The sequence below is a fragment of the Symsagittifera roscoffensis genome, chromosome 7 (genome assembly GCF_963678635.1).
Source record: "Symsagittifera roscoffensis chromosome 7, txSymRosc1.1, whole genome shotgun sequence".
In the NCBI taxonomy this organism is placed as follows: Eukaryota; Metazoa; Xenacoelomorpha; order Acoela; family Convolutidae; genus Symsagittifera; species Symsagittifera roscoffensis.
Genome location: NC_087068.1, coordinates 46,949,307 through 46,969,621, shown reverse-complemented (window position 1 = coordinate 46,969,621; position 20,315 = coordinate 46,949,307). Strand labels below are relative to the sequence as shown.

At 33.7% G+C, this 20,315-nt stretch overlaps 1 protein-coding gene across 1 annotated transcript in view; it reads left to right on the top strand.

Moving 5' to 3' along the window:
- LOC134851795 (ribonuclease Z, mitochondrial-like) overlaps nucleotides 1–20,315 on the top strand; it is a 99,035-nt gene that overhangs the window by 6,725 nt on the left and 71,995 nt on the right. The gene's annotated exons all lie outside the window — the stretch shown is intronic.

Below are 20,315 nucleotides of genomic sequence, written 5' to 3'. Positions count from 1 at the left end.
GATGATGGGGCACGTTTCTACGCACAAAATTGTGACTGCTTACCCATCGAAATACTCCTGTGTAGGGGTGGATTTTTGTTATTAGGCACCACAGGTGGCTTAACATTACAATGCTTAAAAGATTTTTGCCTCCCCCTTTGGCAAATTTCTTGAAGTTTTTCTAAGATTTAAAAAAAAAAATTTTGGTTTTAATTAAAGGGTATAAAAATTTCAGTTTAAGCTCATTCTGATTATAATAGATAACACAGTCAACAATCAAGAAAAGTATAAGCAAGGCTATTCAATCATCAGGTTAAAATATTTCTGATGATAATGAACCTCAAAGCAAAGAGGAATCAAAAAACAAAAAATGAAATCAATAATCTACAAAATTGTGCGCGAAACCAAAAACTCATTTGTTGAAGGTGAAACATTTCAATTTTTCATGATGATCATCAATTGAAATACAATTTTAAACAAACAAATCCGACAATTTTTTTCACCAAATTGATCACATATCAGAAAAAATAAATTCCCTATTACTCATCAATTTTTGATCTAAAACGTGCAAAAAAAACAATTATCACGATTGCGGTTTGAAAAAAAAATAGGAATCAATTACAGAAATGAGATGAAGATCTTAACAAAAACCGAGCAGTCTCTATTTAAGGTTTTTGATCAACAAATTTGAATTTGTTTTGATTATCATTTTCAAAACAATTTCACGCAATCAAGACTAACAGATTGAGAATTGCTTTTGATAGATAGTTTTCCATATGGTTTTCAAAAAACTTTATTAGCCTAAATTGATTGATTGCTCAAAACTTATTTTAAACTGATGGTCACCAAAAAAAAAGATAAAATGTTTAAAATAAGTTTGAGAATACTTTCAATAGGTGTAATAAGTAACAATTTTTTGACATGACAACAACTCGGAGGCTGTTTTTTGCTCAATTACAAGAACAGAATTTTCACAAAATATATTCAAAAAAAATTGAGACGTTTTTACACAAAGACTAAGCAAACCTTGTCTCACTTGCGTTACACGCGGATGGAAACATTGCAAGCTAGCGAAAATAAAACAGGGGGGAGCTAACTCTATCAAAAACACTGTAAAAATTTGAAAACAGTTTATTGACAGAAAAGTATTCAATTTCAGAAACACTGTCGAGAAAAACAACGACTTGCATTACATAGGCTTTTAGTATCAATAAACGAGCTTCCACTAAGCCAACAATGCTTGAGCAAAAAAACAATAAAAGAAACGGATGTTAAGAAAATGAAAACAAACAAAGCGATACAATGCATAGAAGAAGAAATGTGCCGTAAATCTAATCTGATGAAAGATGACACCTTGCTATTAATGTTCTTGAACTAAAAAGAAAAATTAAAAAAATAAAATCAACATTTCAATATAAGAAAATGTTGAAAATGGAAAACTGACAATGAATCTTTTGAATGATATTAGACAAAAAAAAACATCTTAAAACCGCAGTGTTCACTTAGAGAAAAATAAGACTTAAGTTATTTCTGAATACCTATCTCTGGTTTCAGCAAAAAGTTTTAAACTCAAATAAACGTATAAATTTTCGGGAACTTCACATCTTTTTCATTTTCCTCGTGAAGCTAATCGTTTTCAGTAATTGAGCCAACAGTTTCAAAAAATTAAAAACTTTTTTTTTTGAAAATTTTTACACTAGTCCATCTCTATCAACGTAATAAAAAATAACTACTGGCCATTTGGTAACGCCTGAAATTGCAACTGTTTAAGAAACAAAAAAGCATTTTCTCAGAATACTCACATTTGGTTTTTGTCCCGACTTTCGTAATGATAATAACGGAATTTGTGTGCTCGGGTTGTTTTTTTTCTCCACACAAATTCGACATTTTAACTAGCCATTTAGGGGATGTTTTTGTATCAGTCAAAAGATAGTGTTGTCTTAAGCTTAAATTTGAAAAGATATTTCACCTGTGATTATATTTCCTAAGGTTATGGGTGCTTAAAAGTTGCTCTTTTTGTCAGTTTGGGACAATTAAACAGCGATATATTTCGTGCTATTAACGCGTAAGCGGAGAAATAATCCGTCCTAGAAATTGTTTCAAATTGGTTTAAGAAAGCTTGTTTACCTTCCTTGACTTGTTAATATGAGCGAAATCTATCTTTTTGTACTTTACAAAAAATCTCAAATTAAGAACAAAAATTTCGCTTGATTTCATTATGTTTAATTTTTTCATGTTGTTACTGCTCCGTAGAGCTTAGAAGGCAGTCAGAACAATCAGGGCTTTGCCCTGATACAAGCAGTTTCGTTTTTGCTTACCAACTTCTCTCATTGCAGTAGCATTACAGTAGCTCGCTTGATCTCGCTCATTTGCTGATCAATTCCTAGTTTTTAGTATCGGAAATATTTTTATGGACAAAAAAAAATATATTAATTTTATGTGTTTCAGAGTACTTGATAATATGTTTGCTCATTGATTTTCTTTGAAATGATTGTGAAATAAAAATAATTCAATTTTTTTTTGAATATCTTCTGAGATCTTGTAGATTCGTCAGAAAGTTGTAGAAAAACTTGACGTACTTTTCAAACTTTCAGAAGAATCAAATTCAACCATCACACACATTTCTGAAGATTTGGACTCTTAGTTACCTTACAAAATGCCAAAACAGTTTAGAGTTTATTTGCTATCTATGATAAATTTAGACATATCGCAACCAAAATTGGGTATTTTCAAACACTTCGACCGAAGTTTGTTGATTCCAAACTCTGCAGACCGAGATAATGTGTCTGCGACCGGCGCCATCGAAGAAAAATTAACCGCGATAAGGGTTTCCGACCTTTTTTCAGCAAAAATTGTTTGTTTTGGCCGTCTCGATTTGTTTTTTAACTATCCTGCGAATCACGGTCGGATCTAGGATTTTATCGAGAGGGGAGGGCGGATCTTCAAAATGCTTCAAAAATTTTGTTGACCTTTTTTCAAGTTGGAACAAACTGATTTTCCAAGAACTCCCAGAACCCTATCCATTTTCTAATTTTGTTCAACGTATTTTGAACAAAAGTTGCAGCACCGCAGATAAATTTTTGATAAAACAGGTCAAAAACGCTGTTTTTGGACACTTTTTAGAAAATTACGTTTGTTCAGCGCGCGTTTGCCTTCAAAATTAGTATATATTAGCGCCGCAGCCACTTTTAGAAAAATTTAAGGGTTTTTTGGCTCAACACGGATTTCATAAAATAGTAGAAAGGGGTACCCTTTGGCTGGTGTAGCCACTTTTAGAAAAATTTAAGGGTTTTTTGACCCAACATGCATTTCATAAAATAATAGAAAGGGTTACCCTTTGGTTGTTGAGGAGGTCAAGTCCCTGAGGCGCGGGTGGGGGGGGGGGGGCTAAATCAGCCCCGGCTTCGACTTGATTTTCGAAGACGCCGCGACTTATTTTTCAACCATAATGGCTAGCCTGGAGGCCGTAGATAAGAGTTTGACTTCTGTAATTGATAACGCGCTAAATTTTTTGACATAGTCTTGACTTACTTTTCGACCATGGCGACACGGATACTGCAAACACTATCCAGGCTATGGATTTTTGGCTGCGGATTTAACATTGGTGCAATCGGCAAACTCCAAAAATAGATGTAATGCGGACCTCAACCATGGTAGTAAGCCCAAGAGTATGTCTCTGTTTTGAAAATTAGAACATAGAATGTTGTTAATATGGAAAGAACATAGACCAGAAATGAGAACAAAACATCCCCCCCCCCCCTCCATAACAACCGATATCAATTCGCTCCCGGATGCTCAGGGACGCCCTCTAACTACTTTGGAAGAGAAAGAGAGGGTTGAAACACAGAACACATCGAGCACCGCACGTGAGAATCTTTTTTATTATGACCAATCACATAAATAGCTTTTTGGCTAGCTTACGTTCTTAAAATAAATTAGTTTGTGGAAAAGTGCAAAGAAAGCAATTGCACGTACAATTCTTAGTTTTTCTTCATGGAAATTCTGTGATCAAAGGAACAAGTCCGTTTAAAAAAAACTATTGCAAAGCAAAATTGAGTTTAGCGAAAAAGAATTAACATTTTACCAAAAGTGAGCATGTGAGTGCATAGCGTATTCTAGAATACCGCAAGTATTAAGGTAGCGCTTTTTCTGTGTTTCAAGATAGTTATTCTAATAATCACTCCAAAAGTGTTTTCCCCAGTTTTGCATGAGCTTTTGTGTCTTGGGCTTGAAATGATGCATCCAAACATGAATTGAAAAATACAATTCAGTATTGAAAAAAGCACCTAACATAGACATTTTATGCAAAAAAACGTTCATGAAAATTGAGGAATTCGACCCCTTCAGGAATTCGACCCTCTGCCAACCCAAAGGGTCTCCCCTATGTACTATTTTGAGATATTCATTTTGGCTGACTAACTCTAAAATTTTTGCTAAAGGAGCCTTTGGCGCCAAAATATACTAACTTTGAACGCCTTTTTTGGCCTGTTTTTTTTTTAAATTTGCATGCGGCGCGGAAAATTTTGTCTAATTTGAGAAAGTAAAGGTCCACAAAATTCTCTTTTTTTTGAAAGTCAGCCCCTCAAGACAGCCCTTCAAGACAACCCTATATCCGCCCCTGCCTCACCCCCTTTGTTTTACACTACTAAGGAATACCCACCTCCACTCCAATACAGTAAATTAGCACTAGAGCTATAGAGCTTGTATTAAGCATTCTAATTTTGCGGCATTCTGATTGGTCGAAAATTCTACTCTTTTAATCTACTTAACAATTAACCCTTCTTGAAAGAGGAGATTTTAAGTAGATCCAATATGTTTCTTGTCTTTTGATTTCAACTCTCCTAACATTATTTTACAACAAAGTCGTTTTAATTTAAAAAAAAAACAGAAATTAAATTAAACTCTTTAATAATGAGTTATTTATGGCATATACAAGGAGATTTCAAAATAAGCCTTTTATCAGTCATCTCTCATTTCACCGATAATTATACCACTATAAGCCATTCTTTTGCTAAAGGCAGTTAAAAACTGCCACATTTAGATGACAATTTGCATTTCTACAGCAGTTCGAGATGAACAGGCGCATATACTTGGGATGTATACCAAATGGATAAATGTATTGGAGCTGAATTTTTTGATTTTGTTTTTCTCAAATTGGGTTGAATTGAGAACACAAGTAGTGAGGACAATTCAGGAGGTTTTTTTGAAAAGTTTAGACCAACAAGGAAATCCTTAAAATGACTCCTTTCATTGGGTTCAACGTCAACTGACTCTTTTGTTTGGTTAACTTTGAATTAAATAAAGTGCGCCCTTTCAATTATTGTTCCGACTTTCGATACAAAAGTAAAGGAGTATTTGTATTCGGGGTGGTGGTTTTTTTTCTTCAGGCAAATTTCGACTTTTTAACTAGCCATTTTTGACGGAAGTTTTTTATATCATTCGAAAGGTTTTGTTGTTTTGAGCTTAAATTTGAAAAGATTTGTACCTGTTATCATTTTTTCTAAAGTTTTGGGGTTTTAAAGATTGCCATTTTGGCCAATTTGGGACAATTACGCGCGTTATTTTTCGCGCTATTAACGCGTATGCGGAAAATTTAATCCATCTTAAAAATCGTTCCAAATTGGTTAAACGAAGCTTATTTGCCATAGTTCATTTGTTACAAGAAGCAAATCTATCTTTTTGTACTACATTTGACGTGTTGGTGTTTGGGGGGGGGGGGGTGATTTAAACAAAAAATCTCAAATTTTAGAAGGAAAACATTCATTATTTTTACTTAAATTTAATTTTTTTTTAATGTTATTACTACTCCATAAACCTTAAAAGGCAATCAGAACATTCAAGGCTTCGCTCTGAAGGTTTATAGAGCGTGTAGGGGGATAATTTTTACAAAAAAAGGCGTGTGGGGGATGATTTTCACAAAAAAATCTAAAATTTATGAGAAAAAATTTCATTTTATTTTATTACATTTAATTTTTCTATGTTATTACTGCTCCATAAACCCTAAAAGGCGTCGGCCTGATACGAGCAGTCTTGTTTCGTTTTGGTTCCTAACTTTGCAAAAACAATCATAAGATTCAGGTTAAATTCTAGCATCATCATCTTGTTTTTGTCTAAATTTAACCCAATTTAAACAAAACGACTTGAAAAATTGCAGGTTTTTTAAAAACTTTATGCGGTTGCCTTATTTTATGAGCTTGAACAAAAAAAAATCATCCAACTTAATCAAATGTACCGTCAGATTGGCAACTTTTAACTGTCTATAGCAATCAGAAAGGCTCCGATATTATAAATACTGTTGAAAATAGAGTTGGTTTACAAACACATGTTTTAAAAACACCCTGTAGTTCGAGGGATATTTTGAAATACAATCGAGGAAATGACTGTTGATAGGTTGAAAAATTGTTGACGCTTTCATCGAGGAGGCTCGTTGAAATTCTAACTCAGCTGTTGACAACAATGCTAGTAACAATCAATTATGGCAAATAAGCATATTTTAACCAACTTGGAACGATTTCCAGAAAGGATTAAATCTCCGCTTACGCGTTAAAAATGCGAAATATATAGCGCGCTAATTGTCCCAAATTGGCCAAAATGCCAATCTTTAAACCCCCATAATATAACAAAAACAATTGCAGGTGAAACATTTTTTCAAATTTAAGCTCAGGACAACAATACCTTTCGAATGATATAAAAAATTCCGTCAAATATGGCTAGTTAAAAAGTCAAAACTTGTCTGAAGAAAAAAAAATCCACCCCGAGCACAAATGTTCCATTACTTTCGTTTCGAAAGTCGAAACAAAAAAGCAAATAAAATTGATTGAAAATCCAAAATTGGCAGCGCGTTGAAATCAAAAGTGTATGTTGCAAGCAGTCTGAGTGAATTGAAACTAACTTATGTTTACAGAAATCAGGAATTTTAAATTAAAGGCAAAAATGTATTTGGACAGATTTTAGACCAAGTCTTAAACTTAGATAAAATGTGACCATTGTTGAAGTTAAGAATGATTTTCTTAAGCGCTTAAGTGATCTGAGATCAGTTTTGGATCAAGCCGACTTCTAACAAAAGGGGGGTCTTATGCACTAAACGGCCCAAATTCATTTTTTCTACATCTCTTGAGCTGAAAATATTGTGGATGAGTTTTCCAATCAAGTTTCATTGACATTTCCTGCCATTTCAATTGAAATTTCAAGCAGATAAAATTATTATCCGAAATATAAAGAAAATTGAATTTTAATTTTCTCAAGCCATTTTACTGAACTTTGCTTGTCTGGGCAAGGTTTAACAAGTGACTCAAAATTAATTTGATAATTTGTTTCGAAGTTCCACCTTTTCGGCAATTTCGGCTAATATTTTTATCTGATCGAAAAGTCGATTGGAATGCCTGACCGTGTAGCTCGAAATTGATTGGCTAAAATTACCCATCAAATTTGATCGCATAATTTCCAGCTTACGATTTAGAAAAATTGGTTTTGGGCCTTTTAGTGCATAAAACCCCAAAAGGGTTGTGCTAATTTTGCTATTTTTTAAAAGTGGCGGCGAGGAGCAGCGAAGTTTCAAGAGGATCTCAGAGAAGTAGTTTTTTGTCGAAGACATCAACGGAAACATGTTCAAGAAAGTGCTGATTGTGGGCAAGACAGGGACAGGCAAAAGTAGCCTGTGTAATGTGGTGGCAGGCAAAGCCCACGACACAGACCTCTTCCCTGTTTCCGCAGAGGCGCAAGGGTATACCGGCACTACCATCTTTGGCAACATACTTTACAACGGAAACAGGGAGACGCCCGTATCCCTAATTGACACTGTGGGGTTTGACGACCCCGAACGAGATGCGGACGCCACCATCATCTCGGGCCTCGTGACGAAACAAAGAACCAAATGCGATTATGTCAACTTATTGTTATAGCTGTGAATGAACAAGACTATCGCCTAGATGGGGGTCTTATAGGCATGATCAAATTATTTGAAGGCATGTTTGGTGCAAATTTTTGGTCCCAAACTGTGATAATGTTTACTCATCTACCTATGGATTCACGAAATATTGAACCACGAAAACGAATTAGCCAACAAACCGACGCTCAGTTGCCAGCCAGATACATAAAGACCGTGCAAGAGAAAATTCCCAGAGGGAAGGAACTCAAATACCACATACTAGACTCGTGCAGGGACACTAGTAATCGTGAGGAGGAGGAGGCCTTCCAACAGGCGAAGCAGGAACTGTGGAAGATGGTGGAAAAGGCGCCGCCCACTGAACACAGAAGTTGTAAAGAAAGTTGAGATGGAGTCGAGGAAACTAAATCGGGAAATCGAAGAGAAGGAAAAGCGGCTGGCAGAAATGGAGCAGCAGAGATGAGTGGAAGAAGATCAAAGGTGGTTTCCACTCCACATACGAATAAAGTTCGATTTTAAATACTTCGGAAAAAACAATACATGAGTTTGAGGTTCGTCCTATGGCAGTTTTATAATAAAGAATGTTTTACAATCATTTTTTTCTTGTGTTCTTCAGTGCAACTTACTTTCCTCAATTCAATTCGGATTAATTTAATTTGCCGCAAAAGCTTTAAAAGGGTCTAGAGCAAGCTTCCACCATGCCAAACATACTAACTTAAAACCTAAAAAGACTGCTCGTATATCATCTGTTCTACTTAATAATTGCAACCTCATGGTATCTACTACAGAATTGCTGCCACTATGTAGTAGATTAGCACTTGAGCGTTGTATTCAGTTTTCCAATTTTAATGCATTCTGATTTGTCGAAGTTTTCACTAACATAACTACTTAACAATCACTTTCCCTTTCTTGAAAGGGGGTATAATCAAAAAGTAGACCAGTCTTTTCTTCTGTCTATACTAAAGATTTGTTCTGAGTTTTTGATGCTAGAAAAATCAAACAATTCCTCTTTTCTGACAGAATAGGTGACATGTCAATATTGAAAAACCTACAAACCAATTGCATTCGAAAACTAAACAAGACTGCTCGTATCAGGGCGAAGCCCTGAATGTTCCGACTGCCTTTGAACGTTTAAGGAGCAGTAATAACCTATAAAAATAAAATGTAATAAAATAAAATGAAATTTTTTTTTTCAAAATTTGATATTTTTTAAACAAAAATTATCCCCCCACACGCCATATAAAGTACAAAAGGATAAATTTCGCTCCTTGTAACATATCAATTATGGCAAATACGTTTCTTCCAACCAATTTGGAAAGATTTCTAAGACGGATTAAATCTCCGCTTACGCGTTAATAGCGCGAAATATATCGCGCTTTAATTGTCCCAAATTGGCCAAATTGGCGATCTTTAAACCCCCATAACTTTACAAAAAATGATCACAGGTGAAATATCTTTTCACATTTAAGCTCAGGACAACAATACTTTTTGAATGATATAAAAAAATTCCGTCAAAAATGGCTAGTTAAAAAGTCGAAATTTGTCTGAAGAAAAAAAAACCCACCCCGAGCACAAACATTCCGTTACTTTCGTATCGAAAGTCGGAACAATAATCTTGATATATTGTATCACGGCAATATGGTAAGTTTTCATACTGCTCGTGTAAATATGTTCAGAAACAACTTTAATCTTTTAAAAATTTTTCTGCGACATCAATTTCAAGGCAAAAAGATACAGTTTACTTTTTTGATAGCAAGAAACTTGCCTAAGCGACCTCATGACATCTGGAAAGAACTAATGCGCGGAAGAAAAATTGGAAAGAACTAATGCGTCTAATCGGCTTTTTTCCAGCCATTTTTGACAAACAGAAAAAAAAGCTTGTAGAGGTTCAAGTGCCATATCATTATAAAACACTACTGATCGTGTTTTATATTCTACTAAAATTGTCTGTCGAAAAATTATGGTCTCAATTTTTTCGTTTTTTTTGCAGTAATTTTAAGAAAAACTCAGAGACTGACTTCCATGTTACAGTTTTGAATTAAATTTGTTACTACAATTTCAACATTTTGATTTTTTTTTGAGTTTTCATTAAAATCAGTCGCGTTATACATAAGAAATTTAACGGAAAGATGAATAAAGAAAGACAAAACGCAAAACATTGGTATCTTTAAGCATCTAAATTCACAATCGCAAGATGGGTGTTGTCATTTCAAACTCCCAACTATTATAACTCCGATCTCAAAAAAAAACAAATTGTTGAGAAGAAGTCTGAACGTTTCCCGTTTTCAGGCTAAAAATTAGCCAATATCTGATGAAAGGCTGACGTCATAACTTAATTCTATTTCGTTTTGCTAAACGTTCCAATTTAGTTTCCATTTTATTTTTTGAAACAAGTCTTCATTTTCGAATTACTCATGTTATATCAGTGTAGTAAAGAAATCGACGCTATATGGACCGCAACTGTTCATCCTGATTTTAGTTTGGATTGATTTGTAAAAACAGCTGCAGCGGACGATTATCTAAAAAGTAACTAGTATGAATTTCATTTTTCCTTAGTTTTTTTATTCGATGGCCAAGGAGAAGCCAGTTCAGTCACTTGATTGTTTTAGAGTAATCTTTGCAAGACTTCCGGGTCGAGATCCCGCTCAAAAACTGCTCAAGATATGGGCGGTTTGAGCAGTTTTCCAGCAAGATTTGAGCGGTTTGGGCGGTTTGGGCGGTTTTTTTTGGAAAAACCGCTCAAACCGCTCAAATCCTGCTTTAAAAACCGCTCAAAAACCGCTCATTTCTTGCGGTGATTTTTGAACGGTTTTTCATGCAAGATTTGAGCGGTTTTTGAGCGGTCTTATAAAGAAAACCGATTAAAACCAACAAAAAGGCCTGGAAAGGTAATGTGATGCTAAGATGCAGTTGAAATACTACCTGGGTTGACCTCCATAAACCGAAAATGCTTATCTTACAATTTCCTACATCAAATGTATGGAAAAATGCTAATCGTACAATTTTCATACAATTTCAAAAAACCATTGAAAAAAGATTCAATATAATTTCTCTGGCTATTTGAACCAAATAAAACAGTCTGGTAATGAAAAATAACAACGTATATTTTTTTTGGAAAAAAATGGTTATCCTACAATTTCCATTTTTGAAAATTGTATAATAACCATTTTTTCATGAAAGTCAAGATTTTCAGAAACTTGTTAAAACTTGTTTATAAACGAATTTAAAGTATTTAAGAATGCTTTTGCCCAACTAACTTGAAGCACCTTGCTCATCAAAAACGAGGTGAAAAATAAACTAATGAAAAATAATATTTTGTCGAAAGATTTAATGGGCAATACATCAAAAACTTTTTTTTAAATCAGTAACAATTTGGAAATGATCACTTGATGACCAAAATAATTTCAAGAATATGCTTCCGTACAGAAAAGCACACAACTTGGCCGGTTTTTATTTTGTTTTAATAAAAAAGGGTTTTTTGACCGACTGTATTCTTTTAACCCCGCGGGCCTTTTCTGCACTGAAGCACCCGCCGGCCATTATTGCACTGAAGCATTCAGAAAAAAAATAGACAACAACTAAACTGTAGCATGTTCCTTACTGGATCTCTCTAAAGCATCTGATTCTATTGATCATACTTATCTTAAACAATAACTAAAAGGGTTAAATTTGCTAAAAGGGTTAAATAGCCGAAGAAGCTATAGAAATGATCAATTTCTTTATCACCAACCGAAATCAGAAAACAATTGTTAACAACACCGAATCCGATTGGATTACACTTGAGCAGGGTGTCCCACAGGGCACTGTCCTTGGCCCTCTAATATTACATTAACGATCTCAACAAACAAATTGACAAAACATGTAAAATAGTTCAATATGCGGGTGATACATTACTATTCTGTGAAAATAACGATTCTTAAAAAGCTATTAAAGCACTCGAAGCCAATTGCAGTCTATTGTCAAATTAATTTTCAGAACACTCACTTAAATTGAATGCAAAAAAACAGAACTCATCGTTTTCAGCAAAAAACATTCAAGGAAAAAGGATGAAAAGTATACTATAACTCTAGATGATAAATTAATTGAGGAAAAAACCAATGTTAAATACCTAGGAGTAGTTTTAGATCAGTTTCTCACATTCCAAGATGAAATCAAAAATTTTCTCAGGAAAATGGCACGCGGAATAAAAACACTTCAATCAATCAAAAAGCCATTGCCAGTGAAAACAAGACTCTTGATAATGCATGCACTGGTAATTAGTCATTTGCATTACCCAGCAATTCTTTCAAGTGGAATATCCGCTAACCTAATGATATCTCTGGAAAAACAGTTAAGCTGGGCAGTAAAAACTTGCTGCGATCGTGCAAAATACGACTCATCTTCAGACTTGAAGCTAAAACACAATATATTACCAGTAACAATGTTTCTGGGACTATAAAATAATATGTCACTTTTGGAAAATACAACATCAATTATTGCCAGCCTATTATAACATTGAGTATGATAACCACCAAATAGATATTAATACAAGAAACAAAAAAATTATATTTCGGCGACAGATACAATGGGCAATACATAGAAAATTCCTTTTTTAAAAAGTCCGTCATAATCTGGAACAAACTAACAGATGATAAAATCAACTTTAAAGACATAGTAACATACAGAAAAGCAAAGATAAAATTCAAAAATTATTATTTATTATTATTTAAAGAAGACCCCTCTGTGGCAACTCATGGTAAAGTTTCATGGAAAAGCTTCAAGTTTATATAATAACATTTATTTATCAACCACCTTGAAGCTCTCAGGTGAAAAGTAATCATCGATAATTGTAATCGAGTTTGTTTTGTTTATTGTTATTGTAACTATGTGTATCTAATGATGTTATAATATTTTAATGAACTTATAGGAAAAAAACAGAAAACATTTGACATACACTTGCGTATTGAAATTACTTTCGATGTGCAATTAAAGTGTTTTTTTTTAATTTTTAAGAGCTATTTAAAAATGTCAATAACGAACGTTTTCGCACATTTGTGCATCATCAGGCTTTCGAGTATTAAATATTTTTGTAAAATGATCATCGAGCATAAAATTATCATAGTACATTGGCTATACATTGGCTAATTTTGTATAGCCAATGTCCTAGGATAACTTATGATCAATGATCATTTTACAAAAAAATTTAATACATTTAAACCTGATAATGCCCAAATGTGCGAAAACAATCGTAATTTACAATTTTAAAAACCTCAAGAACTTTTAAGGATTATTATTTATTATGATTTAAAGAAGATGCAACAAATGGAAAAACTAGCAAAACAAGCAACCCACTGGAAAATTTTCACGGAGATATTCCAAATTTCTTTAATGGAAATCTCGTAAGATACCGATTTTATTATTAAATGCGTAAGTTTGTAATACTAATCTTGGGTGTATTTGGCAATAATTATCATCATTATCATTTACACTTGTACATTTGAAAATATTTTTAGCTGGCAAGAAAAGTCTTTTTTTTTAAACGAAGCTTCATGGCTTAGGGTAGTTTAGAGCGAGTAAAATGTCAATCCATTTCTTATGTGTTCAGTATGTAATTGTGAGATAAGATTCTATGGGAATGCAGCTTGATGGCGTCAGTAAGTTCTCCACCTGTGCGTTCTGGTTGAAACAATGACTATCTCTTGGCTTCTTCTCGTTGCACGTTTCGACAGCTATTGCAATTCTAGAAAGCGAATTTGCTCCGAGGATAATCATATGAGGGTCACCACAGCTGCCCTCTGTTAATTAATGTCATGATTGTTGTTCCAGATTGAGTTGGGTTAATAATATATTCTGTACAAGATCAACTGTTTTTCATCGTAGCAGGAGAAGCATTCTGATGGGTTCTTTCAAGTCACCGCCTGTGTGGGGCGCAAATGTGCCATTTGACTTCTGGTTGAATGAAGTCAAAGTTTGGCAAGCAGTTACAGACCTAACGGTGAAGAAGCAAGGTCTTGCAGTTGCTCTTTCTTTGCAAGGAAGACGCAGAGATGTTGCTCTTGAAATCCCGATTGCTCAAAAAAAATATTGTTTATGGATTGAGTTTAAAACTGCATCCAATAAAAATGAAAGAGCCCCCTTTTAAATACAACTTACAATAAAAGCAGAGTAAAGAAAACTGAAATCATTGAAGAGTTTGCCCAGTCGATTGACTATGCAAAATCCTTTAACACTAAAAACATATTTTTAGGCATTTATAACCTAAATTATCTAAATGAAAAAGACACCAAGAACTGTCTTACTGAAGAATCACATAAAACAAACCTAACAACGAAACTCTTTTTCCGTTCAAATTTATCACTACTGTAGAGTGTGAAAAAGATTCTAATATTTTTGCTCAGTTTTACTCGTCACAAATTGGTAGTTTACCACGAGTCAAACTGAGATCTCGAAGGTCGGAGCCACACAAATCGTTTTTTACGAAAAAGACTCGGGTAATTTTAGGGTTAGGGTAAGGGTTTCTTAAGAACTATAATTTCAAAATCTGTGGAAAACAGAAATGAAAAACAAAAAAATAAACAAACCAAAATTCTAGCCACAACAATTCACTTTGGATCAAATCTGAATAACTGTCGCAATATTCATCTTTGGGAAAACAAAACAAGTTTGCCAATCAATTTATCAAGTGATAGTCATGATTTAACTCATTTTTTTTGAAAACTTAGGCCAAAAAATTGGTTTCGAAAGTTTTAGAATAAAAAGTTTTTTCCAAGTTTTTTTTTCACTTTGAAATGAGACAATCGCGGAATTCTCATTATTTGATCAATGTTTTTAAACGTTCTCATTTTTTTTCATTATTATGGAGTTTTCTGAAACTCACTCAAAGCCAAAGAAAAATCAAAAAAGCTAATTTTTATACAGGGATGAACGAAAGGCTAACAAATAGCCAAATTTTTTTCCTACTCAAAAAGTTTTCTTTTTAGGACGTAAAAAAAATGCAATTATAAGCTAGAAATACCTAGAAATACAGGAACTAAGGTTAGTCAAATTACTGAAAAAAAGAATGAAAATTGTAATGCAGGTTGCCAACATCACAAGCAGACTCCGTTATGTTATCCGTTCTGTAAGCAGTGTCCTATCAAAAACAGATGAATTGAACTCAAGCTTTGGAATTCTGTGTCAGTAAATCGATTATAGAAGATTTTCAACGTCAACTTCTTTAAAAAAGTAGAATAATTTTCTATTCTGCTTTTTGCAAAAATCAATTACAAGGAAAAACTGATCAACTTCAAATAGCGATTATGATGTCTGACTTTCACTTCATACATTTTTTATTACAATTGAATTTTTATCCATAGATGTGACAGATCTATCGAAGCCAGCAAGAAAACAAAAGGAGGCGGCGTCATGCTTTTAGTGCCCAAAAAATTTAATCCAAAAATACGCCAAGTTTTAAAGGATCTGCTCAAAAAAAATATTGTTTATGGATTGAGTTTAAAACTGCATCCAATAAAATTGAAAGAGCCCCCATTTAAATATAACTTACAATAAAAGCAGAATAAACAAAACTGAAATCATTGAAGAGTTTGCCCAGTCGATTGACTATGCAAAATCCTTTAACACTAAAAACATATTTTTAGGCATTTATAACCTAAATTATCTAAATGAAAAAGACACCAAGAACTGTCTTACTGAAGAATCACATAAAACAAACCTAACAACGAAACTCTTTTTCCGTTCAAATTTATCACTACTGTAGAGTGTGAAAAAGATTCTAATATTTAATGCAAAAAACCTGCAAGGCCCCTCTGACATTCCATCGTGGGCGCTTAAAGATGGCTGCAAAGAAATCTACACAAATATTACTTTTCTTTTTAATGAATACCTGAAAAACAAAATTTTTCCAGAAGCAAAAAAAAACAATTGTCCATCCTATATAAAAAAAATAGACCCTGAAGCACTTGAAAACTACAGACCTAATTCAATCAATGAAGCAACATCAGAAGTGTTCAAAAATTTGCTAAACACTCTATTTAATGAATTTCTTTTTGTCAGTTTTTTAAGCAATTTTTGGCCTCGGAACATCAGACTCAACAATGTATGCTACCCTATTTTGCACTGAATCATTCACCAAACCGATTAAAACCAACAGATTTGCTTCTAGCTTTTTATTAGATCTCTCGAAGGCATTTGATTCTTCTCACCATAAACATTTAAAACAAAAGCTCAAACTATTTTTCAGGACTTGCTATAGACTTGATGAGTTCTTTTATAAGCGACCAATTGGGGACTAATTCATGCAAAGTTGTTCAATATACAGGTGACACATTTATTTTCATATTTATTCTGAGTAAAAAACATCAGAACTCTACTAAAACAGCTTGAAAAAATGCAATATTTTTTCACAACAAGACAATTACTGCAACTTAATGCTAAGAAAACAGAACTTTATCTTCAGTAAAAATCATGTTAGAAAAGATGATCAAAAACAAATATTTGCCTTGGACAGAAATTTTTTCGAAGAAAAAGTTAGTGTGAAAAATTTTGGAGTAATAATAGACCAAATTTGACATTTCAAGACGAAGAGAGAAATGGCCGGCGGGATTAAAAGACTACAGTCGGTCAAAAAACCCTTTTTTTTATCAAAACAAGACTTCTACTAATGAACGCACTCGCTGTCAGTCACCTACACTACTCTGCAATCCTTTAAAAAATAATTTCAACAAGTTTGACAATCTGATTTGGAAAACAACTTAGCTGGGCAATTAAAACTTGTTGTGATTATGCAAAAATTCGCTTCGTCTTCTGATCTTATATTAAAACACAATGTATTACCAGTAGCAATGTTTCTTGACTGGAAAGTAGTTTTTCAATTCTGGATAATAAAACAGCACTTGTAACCAAATTACGACAAAGTTCAATATATAAGCAATCACATGAGCTTAAACTCAAGAAATGAAAAAAAATATTTTGTCGAAAGATTTAATAGACAATACATCAAAAACTTTTTTTTAAATCAGTAACAATTTGGAAATGATCACTTGATGACCAAATTAATTTCAAGAATATGCTTACATACAGAAAAGCACACAACTTGGCCGGTTTTTATCTTGTTTTAATAAAAAAGGGTTTTTTGACCGACTGTATTCTTTTAACCCCGCGGGCCTTTTCTGCACTGAAGCACCCGCCGGCCATTATTGCACTGAAGCATTCAGAAAAAAAATAGACAACAACTAAACTGTAGCATGTTCCTTACTGGATCTCTCTAAAGCATTTGATTCTATTGATCATACTTATCTTAAACAATAACTAAAAGGGTTAAATTTGCTAAAAGGGTTAAATAGCCGAAGAAGCTATAGAAATGATCAATTTCTTTATCACCAACCGAAATCAGAAAACAATTGTTAACAACACCGAATCCGATTGGATTACACTTGAGCAGGGTGTCCCACAGGGCACTGTCCTTGGCCCTCTAATATTACATTAACGATCTCAACAAACAAATTGACAAAACATGTAAAATAGTTCAATATGCGGATGATACATTACTATTCTGTGAAAATAACGATTCTTAAAAAGCTATTAAAACACTCGAAGCCAATTGCAGTCTATTGTCAAATTATTTTTTAGAACACTCACTTAAATTGAATGCAAAAAAACAGAACTCATCGTTTTCAGCAAAAAACATTCAAGGAAAAGGGATGAAAAGTGTACTATAACTCTAGATGATAAATTAATTGAGGAAAAAACCAATGTTAAATACCTAGGAGTAGTTTAAGATCAGTTTCTCACATTCCAAGATGAAATCAAAAATATTCTCAGGAAAATGGCACGCGTAATAAAAACACTTCAATCAATCAAAAAGCCATTGCCAGTGAAAACAAGACTCACGATAATGCATGCACTGGTAATTAGTCATTTGCATTACCCAGCAATTCTTTCAAGTGGAATATCCGCTAACCTAATGATATCTCTGGAAAAACAGTTAAACTGGGCAGTAAAAACTTGCTGCGATCGTGCAAAATACGACTCATCTTCAGACTTGAAGCTAAAACACAATATATTACCAGTAACAATGTTTCTGGACTATAAAATATTATGTCACTTTTGGAAAATACAACATCAATTATGGCCAGCCTATTATAACATTGAGTATGATAACCACCAAATAGATATTAATACAAGAAACAAAAAATTATATTTCGGCGACAGATACAATGGGCAATACATAGAAAATTCCTTCTTTAAAAAGTCCGTCATAATCTGGAACAAACTAACAGATGATAAAGTCAACTTTAAAGACATAGTAACATACAGAAAAGCAAAGATAAAATTCAAAAATTATTATTTATTATTATTTAAAGAAGACCCCTCTGTGGCAACTCATGGTAAAGTTTCATGGAAAAGCTTCAAGTTTATATAATAACATTTATTTATCAATCACCTTGAAGCTCTCAGGTGAAACGTAATCATCGATAATTGTAATCGAGTTTGTTTTGTTTATTGTTATTGTAACTATGTGTATCTAATGATGTTATAATATTTTAATGAACTGATAGGAAAAAAACAGAAAACATTTGACATACACTTGTGTATTGAAATTAATTTCGATGTGCAAATAAAGTGTTTTTTTTTTTTAACTTTTAAGAGGTATTTAAAAATGTAAATAACGAACGTTTTCGCACATTTGTGCATCATCAGGCTTAAGAGTATTAAAATTTTTTGTAAAATGATCATCGAGCATAAAATAATCTTAGTACATTGGCTATACATTGGCTAATTTTGTATAGCCAATGTCCTAGGATAATTTATGATCAATGATCATTTTACAAAAAAATTAAATATATTTAAACCTGATAATGCCCAAATGTGCGAAAACGTTCGTAATTTACAATTTTAAAAACCTCAAGAACTTTTAAGGATTATTATTTATTATTATTTAAAGAAGATGCAACAAATGGAAAAACTAGCAAAACAAGCAACCCACTGGAAAATTTTCACGGAGATATTCCAAATTTCTTTAATGGAAATCTCGTAAGATACCGATTTTATTATTAAATGCGTAAGTTTGTAATACTAATCTTGGGTGTATTTGGCAATAATTATCATCATTATCATTTACACTTGTACATTTGAAAATATTTTTAGCTGGCAAGAAAAGTCTTTTTTTTTAAACGAAGCTTCATGGCTTAGGGTAGTTTAGGGCGAGTAAAATGTCAATCCATTTCTTATGTGTTCAGTATGTAATTGTGAGATAAGATTCTATGGGAATGCAGCTTGATGGCGTCAGTAAGTTCTCCACCTGTGCGTTCTGGTTGAAACAATGACTATCTCTTGGCTTCTTCTCGTTGCACGTTTCGACAGCTATTGCAATTCTAGAAAGCGAATTTGCTCCGAGGATAATCATATGAGGGTCACCACAGCTGCCCTCTGTTAATTAATGTCATGATTGTTGTTCCAGATTGAGTTGGGTTAATAATATATTCTGTACAAGATCAACTGTTTTTCATCGTAGCAGGAGAAGCATTCTGATGGGTTCTTTCAAGTCACCGCCTGTGTGGGGCGCAAATGTGCCATTTGACTTCTGGTTGAATGAAGTCAAAGTTTGGCAAGCAGTTACAGACCTAACGGTGAAGAAGCAAGGTCTTGCAGTTGCTCTTTCTTTGCAAGGAAGACGCAGAGATGTTGCTCTTGAAATCCCGATTGCTCAATTGGGCGCTGACGATGGTTTAGACCAACTTCTAGTCAATCTGAAGGACGTTTTCGGAAACGAAACGGTCGACCAACAGTAGTAGTAGTAGTAGTAGTAGAATAGGCTTCAGAGCATTAGCTCTAGGGAATTTCACCCCTTTTACAGTCCATGTTTTATCTCAGTTTGTTGTAAACATTGCAGTTTCCACATCTGCATAAGAGTTTCCATGTACATTTGTTGACTTCACTGTACATTTTTTTGAAGTATTTCTGGTATATGTAGGTCAGAGTCGCTTCGCTTGGTCTAAGGCTAAAAGTTGGGCAGGCTCGGATAAGACAGTTGTATAGATGTTTCACTCGTCTGAAAAAATTGTCGTCCGTTCTTTGCAAGCGGCTTTTTGGGATTTGAAATTCGCCTCTTGATGACTGTCGGGTGATTTTGCATGATTCAGATGGTTTTCGTTCTATTTCTACCTACATCGTAACGATTTTCAAGCAGGGCTATTAGTATTAAAATGTCGTGCATTTCCATGTATAGGTTCAAAGGAAGAAGGTTCAGGTCCTTCAGTCTTTCAGTATAAGTTTTGCTTGTCCCAAAAATCCATTTTGTTGCTAACTTTTGAACTCGTTCGAGTTGTTCCATGTTCGATTTGCTAGGAGTCCATGCTTGGGATGCGTATGTTACTATGGGTACTACATACCCAGTATATGCGTTAAGCCTGGTGGTCACACTGCTTTTCATAGTCAGACTTCGTTTAATCTGGTAGAGAGCACTAATTGCTTT